The sequence below is a fragment of the Mauremys mutica genome, chromosome 4 (genome assembly GCF_020497125.1).
Source record: "Mauremys mutica isolate MM-2020 ecotype Southern chromosome 4, ASM2049712v1, whole genome shotgun sequence".
NCBI classification, from domain to species: domain Eukaryota; kingdom Metazoa; phylum Chordata; order Testudines; family Geoemydidae; genus Mauremys; species Mauremys mutica.
This window is the reverse complement of record NC_059075.1, coordinates 8,027,198-8,039,787: the sequence shown is the minus strand read 5'-3', so window position 1 is coordinate 8,039,787 and position 12,590 is coordinate 8,027,198. Positions and strand designations below refer to the sequence as shown.

Here is a 12,590-nt window from a genome sequence, read left to right as displayed (position 1 = left end):
CAATTTAAGGGGCATCCCCTCCTCTGTGCATTACACTCAGGGAGAAGAGGGGGGGGATAGCTCAGTGGTTTGAGCATTGGCCTGCTAAACCCAGGGTTGTGAGTTCAATCCTTGAGGGGGCCATTTAGGGATTTGGGGCAAAAATCTGCCTGGGGATTCGCCCTGCTTTGAGCAGGGGGATGGACTAGATGATCTCCTGAGGTCCCTTCCAACCCTGATATTCTATGAAAGCAATTGTGCATTTAAGCTGTCAGGCCTGGCTCTCAGCAGAGGTGACGGGCTAGATTTCAAACATCCAGATTCTCATGGGCCACCCTCTGTCACAGGCTCTACACCCCTTTTCCTAAGGAAGCACTGCATGCTCATTAGATCCGGCCTCAGCATTCGCTGGCGACATCTCACCATTTCCCTCGGACTCCCCCAGCTGCTGTTATTGGAAATGGTAACAAGAAGAAAATGACATGAATAAGGAACCAAAAAGAAGAAACGGCAGCAGCTAGAAAAGAGGAAAGGGTCTGAACAACATCTTCCAGGCGCCTATTTGCTGCTCATGTGAATTTAAACTTTTACCTGACTTCCTACTTCCAGCTATAAGTTAGGCTAAGAGCTGAAAGCTGGCCAGCGGTTTGCAAGTGCTGGAACGTTTCCTTAGGTGAGCGGTGCTCCTTCTGCAAAAGTCTAGCTGAAGGCAGGGTGCAAGATGCGACTGAAATGGAACTTTTCCCCACTCCATTGTAATGCACCCCCTCCTTGCCCGTGCATCACATTTGTAATACAGTCGAACCCATTTATCTCGACCTCGGTTAACTTGCCAATCCTATTAACTCGAGGTTTTACAAGTGGAACCGCCAAACTCCCTCTTTATCTTATGGGTTTCTCATCTGTTATGTCGATTTGCCCAACCCTAATATCTCGAGCCCGGCTCCCCACGTCCCCAGCCGCCCGCTCCCTGGCTCTCCAGCCGCGCGGTTCCCCAGCCGCCGGCTCCCCGCGTCCCCAGCCGCCCGCCCGCCACCGCATACCCGGTCCCTGCCCGTCCCCGCCCGCCCGGCCCCGCATACCCGGTCCCTGCCCGTCCCTGCCAGCCCGGCCCCGCATACCCGGTCCCTGCCCGGCCCCGCATACCTGGTCCCCGCTTTGCCTGCCGCCTGCCCGCCCGGCTCCGCTTCGCCGGTCCCCGCTTTACCGCCCGCCCCTCCGCCCGGCTTCGCTTCGCCGCCCGCCCGGCCCCGCTTACCCGGTCCCCGCTTCGCCTGCCGCCCGCCCGCCCCGCTTACCCGGTCCCCGCTTCGCCTGCCGCCCGGCCCCGCTTACCCGGTCCCGCTTCGCCTGCCGCCCGGCCCGCTTACCGGGTCCCGCTTCTTTGGCTGCCCGGCTCCGGGTCCCCGTCCACGGCCGCCCGGCCCCGCTTCCCCGTCCCGCTTCGCTGGATCCAGCCACGTGCAGGCACCGCGGTAAGGGGGCAGGGAGGGGGTGTTGGAGAGAGGGCAGGGGAGTTCAGGGGTGGGGGGGTGGATAGGGGTTTATCTCGATCATCGGTTATCTGGACTATTTTTGGCAAACCCCTAGGCCGGCGACATAACAGGGTTCAACTGTAGTTTGAAACGGACACATTTATAGGCGTGGTGTCAAACGCATTCAGGGGAGTTTAACTCATGTTAAATCCCATGCTTAACTTTGGCCCATGGGCAGGGGTATCAGTTTAGGGCCATATCCTAAACCCTCCAGCAGATCTCCCACTGATGTCAATGAAAGGCTTGCCCAGAGATCATGGCCTTCCTGGGGCAAATGAAATTTTAGTCTTCATCGCCTGGAATTAATTTTCAAGTTTCAGGCGATCTTCCAGATCTGGCAGACAGCACCGTACTAGTCACATTCAAACAGGAACTTTCTTCACAATGCTGATGATTAAAAATAGTGGGGGTTTTAAATGAAAGCTTAGATTCCCCAGAATTTGATACAATGCAAGTCACATACAGATATCAAAGAGGCCAGGGATCCAGCCCAGGGACTAGGTGTACGAGACTTCTAGCCTACACAGATCCACTCTGCGAAGGAGCCATTCTTTGCGGACATTCAGCATTTAAAGCATTAAAGCACATCTCCCTCCACTGCCACAACGCAAGATCTTGTCCATCTTAGGAGAGCTAGTAGAGAGAGGTGAACTTCAAAATATAAGGTGCCACAGGATTCTTTGCTGCTTTTACAGAACCAGACTAATACGGCTACCCCTCTGATACTTCAAAATCCTATTCGCTCGCAGTTCAGCAAAGCAACAGACTGAAGCAGAAGCGAGTAATGAGAAAACATCCGATGAGGTTTTAGGAAGGGGGGGGGGGAGGGAGAGGAAATGCATTGAAGCAAGTTTCACCGAACCGATGAGCCAATCAGCAAAAAGATGAAAAGTGGAAGCAAGGAAGTGAAACGGACCTCATAAGGATGTAGCGAAAGAAGCAGAAGTAAGAATGAGCATTAGCCATGGCGGGAGAATCGCAGTCGGGCCCGAGGCATCATGTCCGTGCATTGTTTTGACTTTTTAAACCAAGCTCAGGGAATAGCCCTGAAAAAACGTTCAAAGTGACAGTGTCAGCAAGCAGCAGTATTGGAGGGAAAATCCCTCCGACGTGAGGTTGTGTCTCTGGGGTGGGTGGATACAGGCAGGGTAGCCCCCATCCCCTTCTGATCCTCTGGACATTCGTGGCTGTGTCCCATAGGCATCAAGGCATCGCACTCCCAGATTTCCCAGCTTTGGGGCTTAGAAGCAAAGGGGTGGGGGTAGGGCATCAGCCTCCAAAATGCCAACATGTTGCTCTGTAACGGGGAGGGAAGAGCCAGAGCAGAGCACACAGGCCCTGCCCCTCTGCACAGAGGGCTTGAGAGCCAGAAGGATCCTGAGACACCACCTCCCACCTGCCCTCTGAAGAAGAGGAACCCGCGTCCCCCAGCCTGGCTCCTTGCTTCAGCGTTTCACCTCCCCGAGTAACTGACGCTCTCCCGGGAGGCGGGGGATGAAAAGGGGGCCTGTCTTCTTGAAAATCTTGGGACAACCAGCTCCAGGGCCCTGTGTGCTGCTAGGAGACCTCAGGCAACGGTGGGTTTTGCAGCTGTGGAGTCGAGGGCAAAATTTACAACCATTCAGGTCTAGTTTCACGCTCTTCACAAAGGCAAAATTCCCACTACCTTCCTTGGGGACCTTACACCTAGGTGGGGCGTACAGGATCGGGCCCACACGACATGTCTCCCAGCGAGAGATTTCAACGGGGATTTAACATCGCAGGATCAGCCATCTTGCCAGGCCTAATTACTATGGTAACCACATGTATTGGAGGTTGTTTCTCTTAAAATGACTCACGGATTTTTAAAAAGAAGAACTGGTGCCTCTGCCACACTGTTTTTAGACTGACAACAAAACACACATACACACACACACCCTACCTTGCAGGAATACTGTCCCCTCAGTTATCATCCTTACACACATCAAACACAGCTGCTGTGCTCTTTGGAGACAGAATCTGGGTCTGCCTTCCTCTTGGTGTGAATAGAGGAAAACAGTCCCTTGTACGCTTCAGCCATCTACATAAATCCCAGCACTATAATCCAATTAATGTGACTTTGTCAATTGTTTGGAGATAACCTATCTGCTTCTGTTGCAAATAGTTTGCAATTTCATGGTCCTATTTTAAAAGGTAGAACTAAAACAATCAAGAGAAGCAAGAACATTGTTTGCTAGTAGATTAGAGAATACAATGGAAGGAATTCTAACCTGAGGGGGCAGATTCTCCACCTCACCCAAACTCAGCTAAATAGAGGAGGAACCCCGAAGGAACCTGGCTACAGTTCTCTAATCCTGAACACAAATGGCCCAGGCACAAGTTAAAGTTGACCAGGAGGTCCTGTGACTTTGTGGGGCCATGGATAGGGAGTGCATAGAGGTGAGGGGAAAAGTGCAGCCAGAAACGCAACAGTCTATTCCTGAGGAGCCGGTATAGGGGCTGCAACCCAGCGCACTCTAAGTAAACGTGCGCCAGGGTCTCCCTCGCGCCGCCGAAGGGGCAGGTGTCTGGGACAGGGGTAAACCGTGGGCAGTAGAGTTCCCCTCCCTGGTCCCCAAACAATCCCCTTGTCCCCCCAAGTATGAAGAGTGAAGTGGGGGCAAAAAAAACAGCTGCGCTGACTCCCCCAGCTTTTGGCAATCGGAGTTCCCCTGCACAGAGCAAATTCTCCATGGGCCATCTCTGGTTGCTTCAAGGCCACTTTCCACTGCTTAGGGCCTCAGCAGCCCTGAGAACCCAGCCCACAGCATGCAAGAGGCATCCTCCAGGCCACTTGGCTCGGCTTATGTCCACACTGGCTCTCACTAGCCCCTTTTCAGCACTATTCCGCGGAAGCTCACAGCTCTGTTCACCCGGCACTCAGTCCATTTTACTCACTTCTAATTCTATCTTCCCCCAGGCTAGAGTCAGCTGTTCTCCAATGCACCTGCAATTACCGTCCTCAGCTAACAAGAACCAAGGCCCATTGTCATCTAGGGAAAGCAGATTTCATTGGCAAATTAGGAAATACAGAGAAGAAATCATGAATCTTTCACCTAGACACACACTATGGAAAGCTCTGCTGATCTTAAGTTACTGCAGGACCAAGTATGATTTAGAGCTTGCCAGAACAAACAAACAAAGAAACCAACCTTTCTTCTCTCACAGCCTAACCTCATCTTCCAAAACAAGACCAGAACGTCACCCTGGCCTGAAACCAGCTGGAACGGCTGATGCTTCTTGCTACCCACCCTCTGCATTACATCTTCCACATCTTTGAAATTGGGTTTTCTTGTCAGCTAACTGGCTGGATCCATCTAGGCCAGGGGTCAGCAACCTTTCAGAAGTGGTGTGCCGAGTCTTCATTTATTCACTCTAATTTAAGGTTTTGCGTGTCAGTAATACATTTTAACGTTTTAGAAGATCTCTTTCAATAAGTCTATAATATATAACCAAACTATTGTTGTATGTAAAGTAAATACAGTTTTTAAAATGTTTAAGAAGCTTCATTTAAAATTAAATTAAAATGCAGAGCCCCCTGGACTGGTGGCCAGGACCCAGGCAGTGAGAGTGTCACTGAAAATCAGCTCGCGTGCCGCCTTCGGCATGCGTGCCATGGGTTGCCTACCCCTGGTCTAGGCAAACAATTCGCAAACAAACAAAAATCCCTGCGGATTCTGCTCACCCTTCTTGGTAAACCAGCTCACAGGCCAGAAGCCAAGTAGATAAAAGGTACTGAGCTAGATCCTAAGCTCTGGCCAAGGAGTTCTCGGTGCAGCTGAGGAGGGGGTGTGCAGAAGCATGGGCTGCTCTTCATCAGGCCAGTGCCTGGCTATGGGTTAGGGTACTGTAACCTGTGCCAGTGGGAAGCTGTAACCTGTACCCCAAGGAGCTGTTATGATGGCTGGGGATCACTGGAGTGAAGGGGAGGCCTGACCGCCCTCTATCTTCTGGCCACACATCCTAGGCTGACAGCTGAGTGGGCAGAGTGGTGGGCCTAAGAGCAGCTACGGTGCCTCTACTGTACCCCAGGCTCCCCCTCCACGGGAGAGATTTGCCAGATTTTGGGCACACTGCGGTGGCATGGGCGTGTAAGCGAGGGAAGAATCGGACTCATCAGCCAGAAGATGTTAAGACTGTATTGGCCCCTCGCATCGTCACTCACACACCCAGAGGTAGCGCCGTGCCACCAGGAAACGCACACACCGAAGTATTTAACAACAGGGAGGCAACTAGGTTTAGAACTTCCCCTGAAAATGAAATCCAATTACGAGCCAATTTCTCAAGGGCCAGCACGAGAAATGGACAGGAAACCTGTCTGAGGGGAAGGCACCGAGATGGATACTTGGGCACAGGCCGAGCCCGTCTGAGGTTAGCTACTTCGGTTGAATGGGCAGCCAAGGGAACTCCCAAGGTTTCCTTTAATGTATGTCTCTGCAGACTGCCCGAGACAGAGCGGCAACCCTGTCTGGTCTGACCCGGGTTTTACAATCGCTTTCTAATGTGACAGGTTTTCATTAAACAGGACTGACCCCTCCCCGGAGCTTCCAGCTGGCACGGGGCGGAGGCTCCCAGACTCACTGAACTTGGAATGTGCACACGGCAGCGGCAGCCCACTAGGGCAATGCTTGCTCATGCCAAGATCTCCAGTGAGCCGATTTCTGCTGTGCGCTCGGCGTCTGGAGAGCTAGTCTCAATATGTTCCGAACAAATTGCCGGCCCCAGTGAGATTGGGGAGTAAGAGCTGTGCCGGCGGGATTCCCTAGAGGTACCACACCAGACTCTCACTAGGTCTGGAAACAACCTCACTGCTACACCTGCTCTCCCACATTTCAAGATTAGTTCCCAAGCTGCAGGCAGCAAAATCTAAGACCCCCCTTTTTTTTTTTTGCTCAATTCTGTACTGCTTATAGTCCCAGACATCTTCTGGTTGAATTCGCTCAGTTCATCACTCTGCTCAAGAGATATACCATACCACCTTTCATACAGAATCACAGACTTTAAGGTCAGAAGGGACCATTATGATCATCTAGTCTCACCTCCTGCACAATGCAGGCCAGAGAATCTCACCCACCCACTCCTGTATCAAACCTATGTCTGAGTTATTGAAGTCCTCAAATCGTGGTTTAAAGACTTCAAGGTGCAGAGAACCTTCCAGCAAGTGACCCGTGCCCCATGCTGCAGAGGAAGGTGAAAAACCCCCAGGGCTTCTGCCAATCTGCCCTGGAGGAAAATTCCTTCCCAACCCCAAATATGGAGATCAGCTAAACCCTGAGCATGTGGGCGAGACTCACCAGCCAGCACCCAGGAAAGAATTCTCTGTAGTAACTCAGATCCCACCCCATCTAACATCCCATCACAAGCCATTGGGCATATTTACCGCTAGTAGTCAAAGACAATTTAATTGCCAAAGTTAGGCTATCCCATCATACCATTCCCTCCATAAACTTATCAAGCTTAGTCTTGAAGCCAGATATGTCTTTTGCCCCCACTGCTCCCCTTGGAAGGCTGTTCCAGAACTTCACTCCTCTGATGGTTAGAAACCTTCATCTAATTTCAAGTCTAAACTTCCTGATAGCCAGTTTAGATCCATTTGTTCTTGTGTCCACATTGGTACTGAGTTTAAATAATTCCTCTCCCTCCCTCCCTGGTATTTATTCCTCTGATATATTTAGAGAGAGCAATCAGATCTCCCCTCAGCCTTCTTTTGGTTAGGCTAAACAAGCCAAGCTCTTTGAGTCTCCTTTCATAAGACAGGTTTCCATTCCTCAGCTCATCCTAGTAGCCCTTCTCTGAACCTGTTCCAGTTTGAATTCATCCTTCTTAAATATGAGAGACCAGAACTGCACACAGTATTCCAGATGAGGTCTCATCAGTGCCTTGTATAACGGTACTAATGCCTCCTTATCTCTACTGGAAATACCTTGTCTGATGCATCCCAAGACCGCATTAGCTTTTTTCACGGCCATAACACACTGGCGGCTCACGGTCATCCTATGATCAACCAATACTCCAAGGTCCTTCGGCTCCTCTGTTACTTCCAATTGATGCCTCCCCAGCTTATAACAATAGTTCTTGTTATTAATCCCTAAATGCATGACATTGCACTTTTCACTATTCACTATTAAATTTCATCCTATTACTATTACTCCAGTTTACAAGGTCATCCAGATCTTCCTGTATGATATCCTGGTCCTTCTCTGTATTGGCAATACCTCCCAGCTTTGTGTCATCTGCAAACTTTATTAGCACATTCCCACTTTTTGTGCCAAGGTCAGTAATAAAAAGACTAAATAAGATTGGTCCCAAAACTGATCCCTGAGGAACTCCACTAGTAACCTCCCTCCAGCCTGACAATTCACCTTTCAGTACGACCCACTGTAGTCTCCCCTTTAACCAGTTCCTTATCCACCTTTCAATTTTCATATTGATCCCCATCTTTTCCAATTTAGCTCATAATTCCCCATGTGGAACCGTATCAAATGTCTTACTGAAATCGAGGTAAATTAGATCCACTGCATTTCCTTTGTCTAAAGGAAATCTGTTACCTTCTCAAAGAAGATCAGGTTGGTATATGATCACCATATACCCCTGGATGTGCTACAGCACCTACACTGCCCCCAAAGGAGTAGGGAAAAGACTTCTCCTCAAACAAAGAGACATGACCACAAATATTTCTCACCTCCTGTGCATTGCCTGAAGACACATCTCCATCACATATGGGGGGGCTGAGTTGGCAGATATGGGAAATTAAACACACCATTGGCATTTATTCGCCTTTCATTGGCGAACACAAGCAGAAGGTACACGCTGCAACTCCTGCAAGTAAAGTGGCCACTCCCATTAACACTCAGTCACCGGGATAACTGGGACGGAAAAGCACAGCGGTATGAAGCATGCCTTGGAGAGAAGCAGTCCAGCCAGAAACTCTCAGTGCCAGCCAAGTCATTCCTGAATGCTGCTTAGAAACCCTCCTAATGCAGCATTTAAAAGCAATTAGCAGCCCCAGTAAAGAAAATGGATCATTCTGTATCCAGTTCAAACTCCTCTCCAAGGCTCTGCACAGCCTGGCTCCTCCCTAGCTCTCCAGCCCGGTTTCCCACTATCCCACCCACCCATGCACTATAATTGCCAACTCCTCCTGCGTTCTGAATGCTCTCCTTCCACACCCACACAGTGTGGATGCACCATACTCCAGGATGCTCCTTACACTCAGAATGCTCTCCCTAAAGCGGGGCACCCTGCCTGCTCTTTCTTCCATCCCCTCCTTGCCTAAAGCACAACAGAAAATGCATCGGTGCAAGGGGAAAAAATATATTAAAGAACCAACAGGACACGGGGTCACATGACCTGATCCCCCATTCTGGAAATACTCATTGGTTCCACACTTGTTTCTGATAGGCTCCTGGTACAGTAACTAATACTGTAATGAGCAGAAAAAATATGTTTAGTATGTAGACATGACTCCTTATCAGGGTGACCAGACAGCAAATGTGAAAAATCGGGATGGGGGTGGGGGGGTAATAGGAGCCTATATAAGAAAAAGACCCAAAAATCGGGACTGTCCCAATAAAATTGGGACAGCTGGTCACCTTACTCCTTATGTAGTTTGCAGTGTTGTCGTAGCCGCGTGTGTCCCAGGAGCTTAGAGCGACAAGGTGGGGGAGGTAATATCTTTTATTGCACCAACTTCTGTTGGTGAAAGAGACAAGTTTTCAAGCTGACACAGAGCTCTTTAAAAAGGGGGAAGGAGAAGTTTATTTTCTGGGGAAAACATAACAAAAGCAAACAAAAAAAACCCTAATATATTTTGGTCCCTTCTTGATTCCGGGCGGGGTGGTGAGGAGGAATCTCATCCAAACAGTACCATGACTGAGGCATTTACAGAACTGAGCAGCAGCCTAGTGGTACTGATTTACGTCGATATTCATGGTGAACAATGGGGTCGGGAACGGACAGTACCAACCGCAACGCTGTGCTGAACTGAGTAATGCAATAATCAAAAGATTTGTGGTGTATTAGAAAAGACCTATTATAATCCTCTGAATAAGTGCTCCAACAGCCTGCATTCAGAGCCCTGCCTTAAATTAAACTCATCAGGAATCTCCGCGTGGCTCTTTTACAGCATTAGAGACAGGCTTTTGCACCGAGTGCTTCTAGCACACCACATCTACTCAGGAGATGCAGGCAATGGAAAAAACACAAGAGCTTCACCCTAGTGCTTTCTATGGGATAATTAATCGAGTCATATTTCAGTTCATCCACTGGCCATATGGCAGAAAAGAGGATTAAAAATTTCAGTCTCAAAATGTATTCAGTGAAATCCAGTTAATACAGTCAAACTATACGGAAAAAAAAAAACTCCAAACAACAAAAAATAAAACCCATTATTCCACTGGACACATCATACTGCCAATATACATGGAAACCTTTTTCCTTATACAGCATAGAAATAGAGGTTAATCTTTTAGTCCAAGCTATCTGACAATTCAGAGGTTTGTTTACTGGGCAGAACTACAAGCTCTGCTTCTGTGTTGTCTTAGGGAGAGCAGTGGGAGGATCCTGATTGGGAGCTGGCCAGAAAAATCAGTTTTATGCCAGTCTCTGGCTCCTTAAATAAAATATGGGAGCAATAAACGTAATTTTAAATGACTACAGTGAGCTAGATACAACAGGTACCACAGTATGGAAATTACTTCTGTCCTATAAGTTAAGGATCATTACCTTTTAGTTGATTATTCTCTAATAATATCTTGGGGGTGGGGAGAGATAGGGATTTTTGTTTATATATAATCAAGGTACCAAGAAAGAGGAGAATCCCTTGAATATGAATCTATCGATTCCATTATTTGAAAAATAAACCCAGGGAATTAAGTTTCCCAAGTTCATTTTTCCACCTGCCTCTGTATGTCATTTATATAGTTTTGCATACATTTCTAACAGCAATGTAGACAAAATACTCCTTTGCCATGGTTACTCCTCATTAAACCAGTATTTACTGTTAAATCCCAGTAATAAAAAAAATGGGTTTTGAAAAATAATCATCTGAACTCAAATCCTTTGTACAGATGCTTCTTTGTGCTTTGTCCAACTGCTTCTGTATGAGGAGGTGGAGTAAGGGTGTGGATAATACTTTGGTATTCCATCTTTGGTATAAAATGATAACTTCAAAGGGTGGAAAGACTCTAATCCAAGAAGACAGGGAATTCGACATTTATGTACAATTGAAATTTTCGAGTTTGATTTTATACTGACTATTTCGGGGAGGAAGGTTAATTTCAGTTAAATGAAAATCCCTCCCCTTCCCTTCCCCAAATAAATAAATAAATGGAACACTAGACCTCATTCATCCATGAAAAATCTTTTCCTACAACAGCAAATCAGTTGATTAACTGAGGATCAAAATTTCTAAATTAAATCTTTGTTTAGGAGATGGGACCTTTTACAAAAAGAGTCCAATTTTTATTGACAGTCCTTAACCCCCCGATCTATTTTTCCATGCAAAATTTTCACAATCTGAATTCCCAAAACAATCCTTTCCCTGTGTTCCGATTTCTGAATGGCACTGGGAAGGGGGGTACAAGACACTGGTATTTTTTAATTAAAACGGACCTGCTATCATGCCCACATACGCTCACTCCAGGAATTAGGGAGAAGCATTCTGCACCTTGTTTACTGGCCCCCAGTCTGTAAGAGACCAGCAATCTGCACTTCTACTCTGGGTGCTCCATCTGGTTGGATGCCACGGCCCATTTCGGCTAGAAGCTAAAATGAACACTCTGGAATGCTTGCAAAAGCTGAGCATTTCCAGCTGAGCCCAAGGCACAGTTAGTGTTTCTAACGAATCCGTTTCTTCCTTTGCTTTAGAGGTAAACAACTTCAGCTGTACATAAAACCTACCAGCGAAGAGTGGGGTGGTTTCCGTGGTTATCTGAGCAGGGTATGCATATCTAGCGGCCACTCTGCTGTGCTCCCGAGTCCCTATTACCAGCCCGTTTGCACGCTGCAGACACACCAAGGATCTCTCGAGCCGGATTGCACCGATAGCTGTCAAGCAAAGCAATTTCCGCGCACGCTTTTAACAGCGATAATTGCAATTAGCATCCTCCAGCGTCAGCCTCGCTCCACGGACCCGCAACCATGTAGCGTGTGTGAGCAAACGGGTTTACAAGAGCGACGGTGCCAAGCCCCAGCGCCGGCTCAGGGTGAGCGATGCACACGCGCCGCCTGGCTCCGGCTGGCGGGGAACGAACGGGGTGGAAGCAGCGTCACGCCGCTTGCTTGCCCCAGTGTAAACGGGTTTGTTTAACAAAAAGCCCCGGTGGCTGAGCCTTGCCCCGCCCGCCCCCCTGCCTAGCCACAGCTCCCGGGGCTGGAGCTGAACCGGACTCCCCCGAGACTGGGGCTTTTACCTTCCAGCTCCGTTCGCGGCTCGCCCGGGGGGACAGCTGGAGCTCGCCTTCTCCGGGCGGGCGGGGCGGGCTCAGCGGCAGCCCAGGGAGCGGCGTCCCCACCCAGCTTTGTCTGCGAGCAGCATCCTGGGCACAGGAAGCAGCGCGGCTCCGACTTCCTCCTCCCCGGCGCTGGCTCCGCGCTCGCCCAGCGCAGGCTGCGTCCCCCGGCCCGCCCTTGCCTGCCTCCGCCCGCCCCCGCGCGGCCACCGCCCGCGGGCCGCTCCCCGCCCGCGGGCCCCCGAGCGGCCGGGCAGGAACCGCGGCCGGGTGCCTGCAGCTTCGGGCCCCCTGTGCAGGCGCGTCCCGGGCCCTGCTGAGCCCCCCGGCAGCTACACACCGCGCCCCCCCTTTCCCCCTCCCCGGGCCCCTACACACACACACACACACACCGCCCCCCCTTCCCCCCCACGGCCCCTACACACACACCCCGCCCCCCCTTTCCTCCGGCCCCTACACACACACACACACACAACGCCCCGCTCTGCCCCCCCACAGCCCCTACACACACACACACCGCCCCGCTCTCCCTCCCCCCACAGCCCCTACACACACACACCGCCCCCCCTTTCCTCCGGCCCCTACACACACCGCGCCCCCCCTTTTC

General features: G+C 50.0%; 1 protein-coding gene across 4 annotated transcripts in view; it reads right to left on the bottom strand.

The window, feature by feature from the left end:
* Positions 1-12,106, bottom strand: part of GNG2 (G protein subunit gamma 2) — a 95,631-nt gene extending 83,525 nt beyond the window's left edge. The window contains exon 1 of one of the 4 annotated variants that reach the window (XM_045016525.1): positions 11,945-12,106. The gene's annotated coding sequence lies outside the window, so the exon portion shown is untranslated. Of the gene's footprint in view, positions 1-11,432; positions 11,663-11,944 lie in introns of those variants that run through there. The other 3 variants (XM_045016530.1, XM_045016527.1, XM_045016534.1) reach the window with 3 other exon arrangements.
* Between the last annotated feature and the right edge of the window lie 484 nt (positions 12,107-12,590).